We start from the raw sequence: 16,204 nt of genomic DNA, 5'->3' as shown, positions 1-16,204 counted from the left end.
GATTCAATGCACATCAACTTACAAGTTTATATCAATATCATACTATAATCTTAATATCATATTTCTCAGAAAATCTCTCGAACAGACAGACGTTTGTCTCTAGGGAAATTAAACTTTTTTAAACATAGAAATATCTTTAGTATCAGTCCAGTGGCTAGTCTATACTTATTCAATGAATATGCACATAAACAAGACAGTCGAAAATTTATAGTTCTAACACTGAACTACTTTATATAATTTATAACATGACATGTGCTTGTGAATTAAACGATATCTACGTGGAATGATATCTTTAGAGACAGATATTTAACCCCTACCCTGCTAAACTTCTAAAATGGACCCGTCCATCTTTCAATTTGGACAGTACCATTTACTGTTAAAAGGGGTGCTTACCAAAAAGATACTGACTGAATGGCGAACAGTGCAGACCATGATCAGCTGCACGGATGTGCAGGCTGATCTTGGTCTGCACTAGTCGTAAAGGCAGAATCACTTGCCGACAGCTGGCTAAAGGTTAAATAAATGATAATAAAAAAGATAAATAAATAATTTTGTCTTGATTTCTTGATAAAGATGTCAAGACGTCCAAGAAATGAAATACAGAGATATTTATTATACTAGACTTACATAGTGCACTTTTTCATGACAAAAACGCCCAAAGGCACTTTACATGCAAATTCAGCCGCTCAGGGTGCCAAGTTTGACTTACGTCTGCAGAGCATAAAAAGCAGCAGTGAAAACAAAAAAACAACAACAATAAACAACATAGAATAGTAAATTGCAGGATAGAAATTCAGTCTGCCGTCGGATTCATATTCACATAAAAGTATCTACTCAAAATTTAATTCTAGATGTAAAATGTCGCATCGCAGTTGGTAGAGGAATCCCGTGAAGTAATACGAATGCATTTTACTCAAATATGAAGGTGATATCTTTAAATCAGACTTAGAAGCTAGGACCATCCGCTGTCCATGGCAGTGTTTAAGGTCGTTAAATTTGAATTCACTTGCTTCTCACCAAAACCTCGCTTTAGGTGTCATCTAACTTATTTACGGAAGATGGGTGGTTCTACCAAAGTGCCAGAAACATGCCAGAAACAATGCCCAGAGGAACACCTGTGATCTTCCCTTACCATCGGAAGCTGGAAGAGTCGCCATATGACATGTATTGTGCCTTTGTAACTCTAAATCCAGCACAAAAGATGTTTCTTCGTTTTCAACATGTCATCCTTTGAAGAGAACTGTCTAGTGAGCTGATCAGTCTTCCAAAAAAAAAAAAAAAAAACAAAAAAAAACAAAAAAAAAAACGGTGAAACAAATAAAATTTGCAAAGCCTAATTTTTGAAGGTCTTTTATATCCTTTCATTTGACCACTGTGCATTTATAAGGCTAATATCAGGATGCCTTGTAAACTTTAGATTTACACGGTCACTAACGAATAGTCAGTCAACATAACTGAATACATTTCAAGAAGATATTGTGCCTCTACAAAATAGATCACAGTATATCAAAATTAGTTACAAAATAGATCACAGTATATCAAAATTATTGATGGAATGTTAAACCCTCGTCTCACGTTGTATGATCAGTGGTATCAGTGCTCAATTATCTTCTACTATAAAGTTTCCCATGTAATGTATTAAGATATCAAAATGTTGAAGTGATCTGTCAACAAACTTGATCGTAATACAGTAGTACGTTTCATCCTTTGCAGCTTACGGCACTTTCTATACATTTTGTATATCTTTTATGATAAAACTTTTAACCTAACGTAGCTTGAAAGGTTTTATATTAGTCAAGGTCAAGTTCTGTATTTACGCCGATAATATTATCACAGACAGAATTTTGACACTTATAAATGTAAGACTTTTAATGATGAACTTGACACTACTTTGTCTGACTATAAATGAAGTCTTATATAAATGAAAGGTCAATCCTATATCTGAGAGGAACAGATGCATATTAGCTTTTGACCTTCCGTGATATAAGAAAATGTTCTTTTGTTAAGTCCGGTTAAAAGCGGAATCCGTTATTTTTCATGTATAGTTCACCTTGAACAAAATTATAATAGGTGGATAGTCCGGTGGCCGATGTCAATTGTCAGTCATCCTGCTTCAACATTTTACTTAACCCTTATCCTGCTAAATTTCTATAATGAACTTGTCCATCTTTCAATTTGGACAGTAGGTCATTAACTGTTAATAGGGATGCATACAAAAGGATACTGACTGAATGGCGAACAGTACACACCATGATCAGACTGCATGGATGTGCAGGCTGATCATGATCTACACTGGTCGCAAAGCAGAATCAATCGTGCCAGCATGATAAGGGTTAAACATCTTCTCCTCTTAAACCACTTGGTAGACGTTTATATAACTTGGCCATAATGTTTTTTTGGATAGTTTCCCGAAGCTGTTCAAAGAATTCCTTGAGCTATGAACATCACAAACAAAAAATCCGCTATTTTGGCTATTTCAAGGACCGTAAATCTGTAATTATCGCTACAACTCAAACGTAATCAAGGGCCGTTTTGTATAATTTTGATCGAAATTTTACAAAGTGAACAATCCCTCATCAAACTGTACAGAAGTGTTTACATTAATGGCAAAGACTTGCACTGAACAAGAGTTTGTGGCTGGTTGAGTACATATGTGGGCTGCTGTCTCACTAGTTGTTTTCAGTCAAATGTGGGGTATCATCCTGGAGAGAAGCTTGTTTGGAAAACGCAATGGGTGAGGCGGGGCGAGACGATGTTGGTCTTATAAGTCTACAATGTCCAACCTGTCCAATCCCAAGCTTACAGGGGTGTGATAGAAAAGAATGAATAATAGAGAAATTGATCAGTTGCTATAACATTCAGATATTGTACATGTGACCTTCGGCTTCGTGTCGCTACCCGAGACAAGACACCAGCAGCACTGGTCTACGGTATTGCAACAACTGCATCCGATGCGCAACTACGGTCAAAGTCAATCAGTCATGGAGTTTAATTAGCATTTGTATTAACTTCATACATGTTACATGAACAAAAAATAACTTGATCATTTAGGGAGGTACAAATTGCTACACAGGACAGCGTGCGGTGCAATGACCCGGTAACTCTTATGAACTCGTACAAAACATGTTTGACATAATCCTACACAATTCACTCACCCTTTGTGAACTAATCAACACGTTATTCCCGGGGCACTGTTTATGCTCAGTTCACCTAGCACGTGACTTTCCTGACGTTAAAGCTAGCGTGGGTTTTTGGAGGGACACATCAAAAATGGTATGTATTTTTTTCTATGCTTTCTTTTTCTATTTTCTCTCTTTTTTTTGTCTTTCTTTTTTTCTAATGTCTTCAGTTAAACTATTTGTGTTTTACCTATTTTTACCTGCGATTATTGTTCAAATTGCTGTATTTTTAGACAAATAGATAATGCCACTTTTTTTTCTTTGGACAGGTAATAAAAAATAGTACCAAAGAAATTCATATCTAAATGTATTCACTGGAAATGAAAACCAGTCTGTCCTGGAGATTTGAGATTTTTAAGCATACATCCATTTCGTGGGACCCAATATCATAATATTAACTTATGAAAGAAACAGTGAACAACCATCTGTTGTGCAGGAATTGTTCTGCCGACAGAAATGATAGAATATTATAAATTGAACGAAAAGAACAAGAAATTATTAACAAACCTAAAATAATAATGTACCAATATAGAGAAATAAAAAAACTAAAGGGCCTAAGAAGCTGTAGCTTAACTCCATAAAATGGAGTTCTGGTCTCTATATCTACATGGACTACATGGACATGGATGTCAAGATTATGCCCCCCCCCCCCCGCCCCCCACAAACTGGACATATATGATAGAATTTTGCTACTGCCTGAAATGAACGGTTGCTACGACGACAATAGAATTATGTATTGTGTAAGGTTTTTGTTTTCAATGAGAAAATGTTTAAGTCTCATTTCTTTCATTGTGCCAAACAACCTGATATCCAGGAAAAATTGTGCTAAGGGGACGCATGATATGGCTTACCTTACAGACATCCGGTCTACCATCAAAATTTGAAAGTATTGCACAGGCAAATAATCCTTAATCGATTTATTTTTGTGTCAACTAATAAGGTTACATTTAGATAAATCCTGGAAATCATCATTCATCATCATTTATAGTAATGGCAAACGTTCAATACTGATACATTATGGTCATCATTCCATTCGTGTGTGTGTGTGTGTGGAGGGGGGAGGGGGGCGGTAGAGAAAGTAAAAGACTGCCAGGTTTCCTAGGCTACTCAGTCCACCTAGTGCTTGCTAACAGTTGTGATAGAAAAGGCGCGAAAACCTAACACCTTAAACCTTAACTCCCTTAACTGCAAATATATATACAACTGTTGTGCAGAAAGGTAGACGTTAGTAGGGTTAAAAACAGGGTAAAATCAAAAAGATTTTTACTGAAATTATGGTGTAAACATAAGATTTGAATCCGGAAACAGTTTCAACAGTGACTACATGTGATGATATTGTCTTCTACTGTTCTAGAGAAGAATATTTTTTTATAATAATCAGCTCTAGCAGATGGTATTTGAAATGCCAGATGATTATAGTGCCTAGACTGTCTTGTGTAAGGAAATGAAAACGGTTAGACCCGAAAATCGTTGTTGAAAGAATCGTAAAAATGATCGCAAGTAAGACATTTAATTTAAACAAAAAATTATTTTATTTTTGCAGTTTTTCGGGTTGCCATAGTAACATAGATGGAAGACCATACAAACAGAACATTGACGGAGGTGTTTACAGATTTGGAGCATATAGGGCGTGTATGTTTTCTTTTCCTTTTTGTCTGAAATGTCCAAAGGGAACATAGCGATATATGTTTGTTTCTATTCTATACATCTCTTTCTGTATTTTATACACTTTACATGATGACCAAGGACGTCTACATTTATATAATGATGGAAATGGATGGCCAACATTCAGTTATTCTCTCTTATGTTTTTAGCTCGACTATTCGAAGAATAGGGGAGCAATCCTACTCGTCCCGGCGCCGGCGTGAGCGTTAGCGTGAGCGTCACACAAATGTTAAAGTTTGCGTACCACCCCAAATATTTTCAAAGTTCATTGAGATATTGCTTTGATATTTTGCATACTTGTTTACCATCATGGCCGCAGTCTGTAAAAAGGAGGAGGCAACTCTATCAAGCATTTTGACTGAATTATGACCCCTTTTCGACTTAGAATAAATGTTAAAGTTTGCGTACCACCCCAAATATTTTCAAAGTTCATTGAGATATTGCTTTCATATTTTGCATACATGTTTACCATCATGACCCCAGTCTGTAAAAAGGAGGAGGCAACTCTATCAAATATTTTGACTGAATTATGGCCCCTTTTCGACTTAGAATAAATGTTAAAGTTTGCGCACCACCCCAAATATTTTCAAAGTCCAGTGAGATATTGCTTTCATTTTTTTGCATACTTGTTTACCATCATGACCCCAGTCTGTAAAAAGGAGGAGGCAACTCTATCAAATATTTTGACTGAATTATGGCCCCTTTTTGACTTAGAATAAATGTTAAAGTTTGCGTACCACCCCAAATATTTTCAAAGTCCAGTGAGATATTGCTTTCATATTATGCATACTTGTTTACCATCATGACCCCAGTCTGTAAAAAGGAGGAGGCAACTCTATCAAACATTTTGACTGAATTATGGCCCCTTTTCGACTTAGAATATGCTTATTGTATTGTTAAAGTTTTACTCATAGCTTATATTATACTATCAAGCACTGAGAATAGTCGAGCACGCTGTCCACTGACAGCTCTTGTCTATTGGTTTTGAGTCATTTGTGTCATATAAATGATGTTCCCATGGAAATTGTTTTTGATGCTTTGACAGCTGTAATTACAAGTAAGGTATATACGTTTATCAAAATCATGTTTTTTATGCCCCCGGCATTTACTGATGCGGGAGACATATAGTGATTGTCCTGTCCGTCCGTTTGTCCGTCCGTCCGTACGAGGTTAACCAAATGAGACCGTTTCGTCTAGCATCAATACCTCTTTCTGTTGCGGTCCTACTTTGTAATGCAGCTCTCTATGGCTATGTTTGGGGTGTTCTGTGCTTCCTGGAAATCTACCCTTGCCTTTTATATAGATCGTAGATAGACATGTTTTCCGATTTGGAGCATATCGGGTATGTACGCTTTCTTTTCCTTTTTATTTCAAATATCGAAGAATAAGTAAAGCTATCCTACTCACCACGGCGTCGGCGTTGGTGTCGACGTCGGCGTCGTCGTCACACATTGGTTAAGTTTTTCGTACCAGTTCCCATTTTGACAAAACTTTTTGACATTACAGCTTTGAAACTTTGCATCACTTGTGTACCATCACCGGGTACCGTGTCAAGTTTTAGGCAAGAGTACACTACTCCTTCTAGATAAAATTTATCTGAATTATGGTCCCTTTTAACTTGCGAATCTTGGTTAAGTTTTTCGTACCAGTTCATATTTTTTGTAAACTGTTTGACATATGGCTTTGAAATTTTTATCACTTGTGTATTTTAACAGTCTCTATCAGTAGGCAAGAGTACATAACTCTGTAGAGTATTTTGGCTGAATTATGACCCTTTTTGGACTTGGACATTGGTTTAGTGTTCATACAAGTCCTTATTTTGTCAAAACTGTTTGATAGTCAAGGGTATGTTTCTATGTCAAAGATATCTGGCTTTATTTTGGCCCTTTTTGGACTTGGAAATTGGTTCAGTTTTCGCACAAGTCCATATTTTGTCTAAACTGTCCGACATATGACTTTGAAACTTTGACCACTAATAAACGAAAAACGTTACCTTAGTCACTGCCAAAGAATACTAAAATAGTTCCTGAAAACCAGTGAAAATATAAAAAATATGTTTCACTGCATTGAAAAATAAATACAATGAAAACACAAATTATATTTCATCAATATTTTTCAGTATTTCATTAGTATGTATATAATAATGTGAGCTATTCTAGTCACCTGGGCGTCGGCGTCACACCTTTTCAAAAATTTTATGTGCGAGATCATATCTCAGTAACCATTGCACGTGTTTGATTGAAACTTTACACAGCACTTTCCAGTCATCAAACCTAAGTTGATATAGCCAAGTTAGATAACTCTTTGTTGAATTTTAAACAAATAATGGCCCCTTTTTCTACTTAGAAATTTCGATACAATTAACTATCAACCTGTATCTCAGTAACTTTATGCATTGTGTTGACTCTTCACACAATGCTTCCCAGTCATCAAAACTACTGCAGTTATTTAGTTCGATAACACTTGGTTTTTGATATAAAGTGTTTGATTTAGAAAACTGAATTAAAGTTTGCATGCAAGTAACCCAAAATGTATCTCAGTAACATCTATATGTAATGGACTGAAACTTCGCACAATTCTTCTCAGTCATAAATCTTACTGCATTTACCAAGTTAGATTACTCTTGCTTGACTTTTGTTCAAAGTTCCACCCTTTTCGACTTAGTAACAATTACATGTATTGAACTCTTTCCAGTCCTCAAATCTACTGAAATAACCAAGTTAGATAACTCTTGGTTGAACTGAATTTAAATTAGGACCATTTTTGACTACATACGTTTCGCATATCAATTTGTACCTCAGTAACAATTGAAACTGCAAACAAGACATCCTTTTCATCAAATTAATTTCCATAACAAGGTTAAAGAATTCTTGCTTGAAATAAAGTCAATTATTTCCCTTATTTTACTTGAAAGTTCTGGTTAAAGTTTTGCATGCTAGTTGTTGCCACAGTAAAATTTTAATTGTAATACATTATAATGAAATGACTCAGTTATGAAAGTATTGCCATATAGCTCTTGTTCGTCTTTAGTTGTCGAATAGTCGAGCATGCTGTCTTTTGGACAGCTCTTGTATATACTAAACTTGATCACCATGGAAACGTAAATCTTCATCTTCTAGGTGGATATCCAACATTCAGTAGCTTGGCTGTAATTGTTCATATATCGCCTCCATTGATTTTGAGTCATTTGTCTCATGTATGTAATGCTGCAATGAATCTTTCTTTTCATGCATTTTAGGTTGCGCTTTCGTATCTAGAGGCAAAGATAAAGAACATACATACAAATCATGGACAAAGGTGTTGTCAGATCTGGGGCAAAAATGGTGTGCGTATTTTCATATTTTCTTTGTCTCGAATTTCTAAGGTACCACTAGAATTAGTATTTGTTTCCATTCACACACATGCCTTCCTATTTTTTTCAAACGCTCAACAGGGTTACCATGGAAACATTCTTCTACATCTGGGCAATGAAAGAAATGAAAGACCGACGGTCAGATGTCACAGTAATACAGCAGAGTTTGGAGCAGATGGGATGTGTATGTTTGCTTTTTCTTTCTTGTGGCAACACTTAGATGTATTTGTTCCTGTTTTACACATGCCTTTCTGTTTCTATACACTCAATCTCAACAGGGTTACCATGGAAACGTACCTCTCAATCTAGGCATTGGTTCAAATGGAGACCGAGGTTAAAAGGTACACATTTATACAGCAGAATTTGGAGCATAAAGGGTATGTGTGTGTTTACTTTTTCTATATTATGGCAACCCTTTGATACGTTTGTTTCTGGTTTTTAATGTATGTACCTTTCTGTTTCTATAAACTTAACAGGGTTACCATGGAAACATACATCTAAATCTAGGCAATGGTATACTTGATATGTTTGTTTCTTTTTTACACATGCCTTTCTGTATGTATACACGAAACAAGATTACCATGGAAACTTACAACTACATGTAGGCATTTGTATAATGGATAAACGCCGGTCATATGTACACAGTGATATAGCAGATTTTGGAGTATATAGGGTGTGTATGTTGACTTTTCTGTTCTTGTGCGAAAACTATGATATGTTTCATTCTGTTTCCAACACATGCCTTTCTATATTTATACACTCAACCTCAACAGGGCTCTCATGGAAACACACCTCTACATCTAAGCAATGGTATAAATGGATGACCGGCGTTCAGACGTACAAAGATATACAGCAGATTTTGGAGCACATAGGATTTGTAGGTTTACTTTTTCTTTCTTGTAGCAACACTGATATATATTTTTTCTATATATTATTTCTGTTCATATGCCTCTCTGTATCTCTATACAGTTACCATGTAAACTTACATCTACATGTAGGCAATGGTATAGATGGATGACCGACGTCTAATTCTACAGACACCAGTGAGAGAAATACTGCAACCAATCACGTGGTAAACGCTAAGCTTTAAATAGTCAAAGCTTTGCTAAGATTGTGAAAGAATTCTGGCAAAACTTGAATTTAAACAAAAATCTGAATAATAGGTGCACTTACGGAGAACTCCATCTACCTTGTATGTTTTTGTTTCGTAATAATATGTCTTTGGTGTTTGCTGTTTTGTCAGGGGTTTGTTTACAGTGGGTACTTGGTTGTGGTTGCTGTGGTGTTTGTGTGTTTATTGTGGTGTTTGTGTGTTTGTTGTGGTGTATTTGGCGGTGCTTTACTGTTTGTAGCGGTGTTCGTGGTGTCTTCAATGTTTTCTTCACGGTTGTAAACGATGTGGTTTGTGTTGTTTCGTCAAAATGGTTTTTTGTTGGTGCGAATTGTTTGTCGAATTTGGTTCCGTTAAAATGTATTTTCTTTTTACCATTAGCAATATATTATTACTAGATTTATTCCTGTACACAAAAATAAGTTCGATATGGCGGTGTGTTTTAATAATTTTACTAGTCATATCAATTTTAGATAGCTGCAGAGACGTACCATGAAATATGCAAACGACCATCATAAGATGCAGACGTCATCTGGGTAAGCGCGCAACTGTTCTATTTTATGTTCGCTCTTATTCTTTTAGTTTTGTATTGCTATTTCTTTCCTCTATAATGTTGGGGTACTTGGAGAATTAAGCTGCTGGATATGGTGATGCAGATCAACAAAATCTCAGGAACAGGTGTGTACATTGCTACGTAGGTTATCCTATTTTGCATGCATTTTCTCTGCAGATTTTTCCAAAATGGTGGCTGATGTTGAATAAGAGCCCGTGTGAAGATATCATGCTGTAGATATCGCAATTATTTAGTGGATAGTCCAGCTATGGTAACTGATGTTGACTATACAAGCGCGTGCAAGGTTGTCATGTTGCAGATTTTACAATTGTTTAGTGGACGGTGCAGTCTGGCCTTTTTCTCGGGCGCAATAAGGTATGTAATTTGTCTGTACAGTTAGTTTATTTCTATCTTTGTAGTAGACGTGCAGTTTTCAACCAAGTTACGCATATTCATTTTCCTTTTAAAACATTTCCTACATTTCCTACAAATTTGTTATTTTCTGGAAGGTCTATTGTGTTAGTTTTTTTTTAAATTTTAAACCCAATTGCGGTTAATTTTTAAATAATGTCTACTGGTATTCAGTCAGCAGTTCATAAATTTAAACCTTTAAATATTTCTCCCAGAGTAATTCAAAAGCTTAGGAATGCGCATACAGTTTCTGGCTTTGGTGAATATAAAACTATAACTCAAAACCATTCGATGAGAAACGATTAACCCGAACTTTTCGACAATAAGCAGCTACCTGGACCATACACTAAGGACTTATTTGAATACAAATCGGTAATTCAGTTTAGTTAAACTATGAAGTGCCAAAAGGAGGTTTTCAGTATTGGTATAATTTTACGCCGAGAAAACTGCAGTGCTTTGGTCTAAATAAGGTAAACGTTTGTTACCATATCAGCCTGAGACGTGGTTCGAACCTGTCATCATCAGAGTATTAGTTTTGAGACCTTTTTTTTTTTTTAAAAAAAAAACCGAAAAATTTTAGTCCGAAATTTAATTCCTTTTTTTTCTGTCACGTGTTTAAGGAAGGTTGAAATTCTCAGCTCTCCATATGTGTAAATGAGTAATGGTGAGAAACCCATGAAAAAACAATGTGTCTATTTATTTGATTGCATTAACAGGATGAAACTTTTTAATTGATGGAACCCACATTTGCCGCAGGACTGACTTGCTGGTACCATAAAAATGTGCACTCAGTCTGGTATCCAATCAATGCCGGTCACCGAAGACGCGCTGGTATCCTATCGATGCCTGTCAACGTAGAAATCAACTGTTTTCAACAAGGTAGGTGACTGAATTACTCGAGAATTGCCATTTATCAGCGCTAGTTCGAGCTCTGTCTTAGAGTGCATCACTTATCAGCTCAACGGACCGTCTGCTTCACAAGAATAACTGACTTATAAATTAAATCAAGTGTCATATGCTGTCATTTCTAATAGTGCAATGAAACTTATAAATGTAGGATTTTAGGTTGTTAGGCTTGCACGAGTTCTGAAGCGGAACTATTGCCCGACTTTAGGGGTGAAATATTATTCCGCGAAAGAACGAGTGCAAATTTCCCGATGCAAATGTAATACTCTTTTTATTACGTACGAGGATATTAATTGTTCTAATTGAAAACTACTGATGTTTCAGTTCGACTGTAACTTGACGAAATTTATAATTGTATATGTAATAAATATATTTTCAGCACTGTTCGATGGGCAAGATAGACTGGTTTTAGTGGAATTCAAGACTTGATGGACATATCGTCTGTATTTGCCCTATATAGCTGGTGGCAGAGAGCTCTTCCACACCTCGTGCTCATAAAAAAAATCATTGATGACCACACAGACCAAGATTTCATTAAGGTAAAGAGATTTTCACTGCTTTGTATGCAGATGTTAAAATAAAACTCCATAAACATGGAAGAAGCTATTGCGACAATTTTTTGCAAGTATGTATTATATAAATCACATTGTCACATAAATTCCTGACACAATGTGCTCATTCAGACTGGCAAACATGGCTATAATGTTAGATCATTACACTCCTTGTTTGGAGTCGCTGATTTGAATCCCGGAAGGAGATACCCGTGGTATCGGATAAGTTACGGATACTAGTTAGGAACCAGCTAGCAAAACTTTGAAAATAAACATGACTTTAACAACTATGTTCTATGAACCTGTTTAAACTAAACGTATTTAAAAATTAGCGAACAGGTCACTCTGAAATTCAGACAGTATTTGTATTTACGTCACCAACAGGCTGATGTAAAAAAACAAAAACTCGTTACTGCAAATTGTTTATCATTAAGAATTTTCAGATGGACATAGAAAATAATCTTGTTGGCCTGCGTACGGCGTAAATTGTTAGACATATTTTATGCACGCGGTGTCAAAGACCCATAAGGCATATAGTGTTTGAACTATCCGCCCGTCCCTCAGTCCATCAGTCACATTTCATTTTCACTTAACTGCTCTTACAGTTTATATTTAATCGAAATGAAAGTTGGTATGCAACAGTAACATTTAATTAACATGCGTTGATTGTTGAGATTTTCATATCATATTCTTTTGAAGTTATATTCCATTTTTCGGACTTTAAAATATATAACAACTTCATCGTAACATTGTGTACTCAATTTTCATATATTTTCCACCCAATTCCAAAGAAAGATATACTATCGGAGCTTCCATGTCTGATTTTTTTCTCGAATTATGGCCCTTTCTCAGACGTCGAAATATTACAACTACATCAGAATGTGTGCTCAACAAGTCCTACAACAATTCAAATGAAACTTTTGTAAACATTAACAGCTTGAGATAAACATGTGTTTTTTTCTGGAGTTCGGTGTCCGATGTTTTTAGGAAATTTTTCATTTTTAGCTCGACTATTCGCAGAATCTAGCTATTCTACTCACCCTGGAGTCGGCGTCGGCGTCGGCGTCTGTGTCGGCGCCACAACTTGGTTAAAGTTTTGCATGCAAGTTCTTATTTTAATAACCAACCCCACTAGGTCAAGTCCCATAACTCTGACATGCATTTTGGCCAAATTATCCTTCCTTTTGGACTTAGAAAATCCTGGTTAAAATTTTTGCATGCAAGTATATATAGCTATTACTTTATAAGGCATATAGCTTTGAAACTTATTCTTTCTTTTTCTAGGAAAATTACCAACCTCACTGGGTCAAGTCCCATAACTCTGACATGTATTTTGGCCAAATTATGCCCCCTTTTGGACTTAGAAAATCCTGGTTAAAGTTTTGCGTGCAAGTTACTGTCTCCAAAACTAATGCAGATATTGAATTGAAACTTCACAAGTGTCTTCGGGGTTTTAAATCTAGGCGAATAGCAACAAGTCCCATGACTCTGACGTGCATTTTGGCCAAATTATGCCCCCTTTTAGACTTAGAAAATCCTGGTGAAAGTTTTGCATGCAAGTACATATAGTTATTACTCTAGCGCATATAGCTTTGAAACTTTTTTTTTCTTTTTCAAGGTCAGTTACCAACCTCACTGGGTCAAGTCCCATAACTCTGACATGTATTTTGGCCAAATTATGCGACCTTTTGGACTTAGAAAATCCTGGTTAAAGTTTTGCGTGCAAGTTACTGTCTCCAAAACTATTGCAGATATTGAATTGAAACTTCACATGTGTCTTCGGGGTTATAAATCTAGATGATAGCATCAAGTCCCATAACTCTGACATGCATTTTGGCTACATTATGCCCCCTTTTAGACTTAGAAAATCCTGGTTAAAGTTTTGCATGTTAGTACATATAGTTATTACTCTAAGGCATATAGCTTTGAAATTTATTTTCTTTTTCGAGGTCAGTTACCAACCATACTTGGTCAAGTCCCAAAACTCTGACATGTATTTTGGTCAAATTATGCCTGGTTAAAGTTGCGTGCAAGTTACTATCTCCAAAACTAATGTAGACACTGGATTGAAACTCTATAGATATTTTAACCTTTAGGGTAATATTTCTGCTTCTGGGACAACAATTTAAATAGTCGAGCATTGGCTGTCTTACGGACAGCTCTTGTTAGTATAATTCTGTCGAACATTTTCAGGTGTCGAATGTCATACGATGTTGACATCATTCTTGTCCTTTCTTTGACAATTACTGATGACAGTAATCTTTACATATTACACAGTTCTATTATGTGGTTTGCTTACTTGGTTTTAAAGGCATTGATTCAGATGGTCTTGAGAAATCTTGCATTTGTTATTATATACTGGAGATAAAGCGCACTTTTTGCACAAGGCATGGTTTAGCGCAAATACTATGAGTCATGTACACTTTACTCGGACTTTATCACAGACTCCCTGCTAAAATCCGCAAATTTTATTTTATGCATAGATGTGTATTTAAATAATTTGGCATAAATTATCAACATTACAAGATAGTACGCCATGTGCAAAGGTCAAGGTCATGGACATCCAAGTTATTTTTCTCTTTTTTGTTATATTTGTACATGAAATTACTTCCCTTTTATTTGATAAGTACTATTCAGTTTTCCCACTAATTAAAAAATGAACTTATGTTTAAAGAAAAATGATTGGTATTGATAGGTATAAAAAGATATTAACAAATGTAGACTTCCAGAATGCAAACCCAGGCACAAGTTATAACTTTATGGTATATGGGGTAAATACAGCATTATAATGGCTACAATACATTTGGTTGATATGACAGTTGTTGTGCAGGTTTGCACAAGACAAACACTAGAAAAGCTTTTTCTGGTGTGTAATTTAAACATAATTTCCTTTAGTACCATATAAATGTCATGCATTTCATTTGTTTATTAATTACCTCCCTTTAATACGACCCTTTAATACGACAAAATATTTCATTATATTTCTGTTTATTTTTCCCCACCACTTAAGAAATAAAATCACATTAAATCATTAAAATACAGATATTATTAGCTCGTCTGATTATTCAAAAAAAAAAAGTCTACGAGGTATTGTCGTGACTTGATGGTCGGCGTCGGCTACAGCTTTGGAACTTTGCACACTTGTTTAACAGCATTAGGAGACTGTGTAGGCGAAGAACCATAACTCTGATATGCATTTTGTCAGAATTATGGCCCTTTGTTTGTACTTAGAAAATCTGAGTTTATTGTTAAAATATTTGTTTAGGACCGCCTTTTCTCAAAAACTATAAGAGCTACAGCTTTGAAACTTTGCACACTTGTTTAACAGCATTAGGTGACTGTGTAGGCGAAGAACCATAACTCTGATATGCATTTTGTCAGAATTATGGCCCTTTGTTTGTACTTAGAAAATTTGAGTTTCTAGTTAAATTTTTTGTTTAGGTCCGCCTTTTCTCAAAAACTATAAGAGCTACAACTTTGAAACTTTGCACACTTGTTTATCATTTTTAGATGACTTTGCAGACTAAGAACCATAACTGTAACATGCATTTTGTTAGAATAATGGCCCCTTTTGTACTTAGAAATTCTGAACTGTAACTCGTTTTCTCACATACTGTCTAGCACTTGCAGACGAGCGATGGCACCCGTAGGCGATACTCTTGTTATATTAAAGCATTCACCAGCTGTAGATATCCAGACATTTTAAAATTACATAACGTCTTCATGAATTAAATGGTATATAGTTATAATTTATAAACATTGATAGTATGTTGCACTATCACTTTGAAGAGGATGTTGTATTAGCATGCAACATGCTTTGTGAAAAATGTCCCTATGCGGGGGACGTTGATAACTCTGTTACAAATTCTTGGCATACTTAAAATGTTTGTTGTCCCTACCTGTGTTTCACTGGAGGAGAGTTACGATTTACACCCCCGTCCTGAGTCCGGCCGTCAGTACATATAACTTCAATTGTACACGGTGATCTTGCAATGATAGAAGGCCATGTGGAGAACACACACATCCTTTTATTTTGTTGATATGAGAAAAAAAGAACAGGTTGCTATAGCACATTGCACCAGTCAGTTAAAAAGTTGACAAAAAGTTGGATCCTGTAATAACTTAAAAATATTTTTTCAAAGAAATTATCAGTTAAAACTAAGGGATTTCACAAATTTTTCACCATCTTTTTTAATAAAGCAGTCAACACACAATACAGCGAAATATTGATAAAACACACATGCAACTTTCAGAACTTTACATTCGATTTTAAATAGTTTTATTCAACGCCTGGAATTTTTCGTGTTTAAAATACTTGAGATGAACCTGGACCATAACCATATAACTGCAGTTGTGCCTTTGATGTGTGCTGTAGTTACACATGTATTCCTTCTATGGACTCTATAAGAGTTAATTTATGTTATATAAAAAGTAAATTGTCAATTCTATTTTACATGAATTGTATATTATCTTTAG

This window comes from Mercenaria mercenaria, chromosome 3 (assembly GCF_021730395.1).
Source record: "Mercenaria mercenaria strain notata chromosome 3, MADL_Memer_1, whole genome shotgun sequence".
NCBI classification, from domain to species: Eukaryota; Metazoa; Mollusca; class Bivalvia; order Venerida; family Veneridae; genus Mercenaria; species Mercenaria mercenaria.
This window is presented reverse-complemented; position numbering follows the sequence as displayed.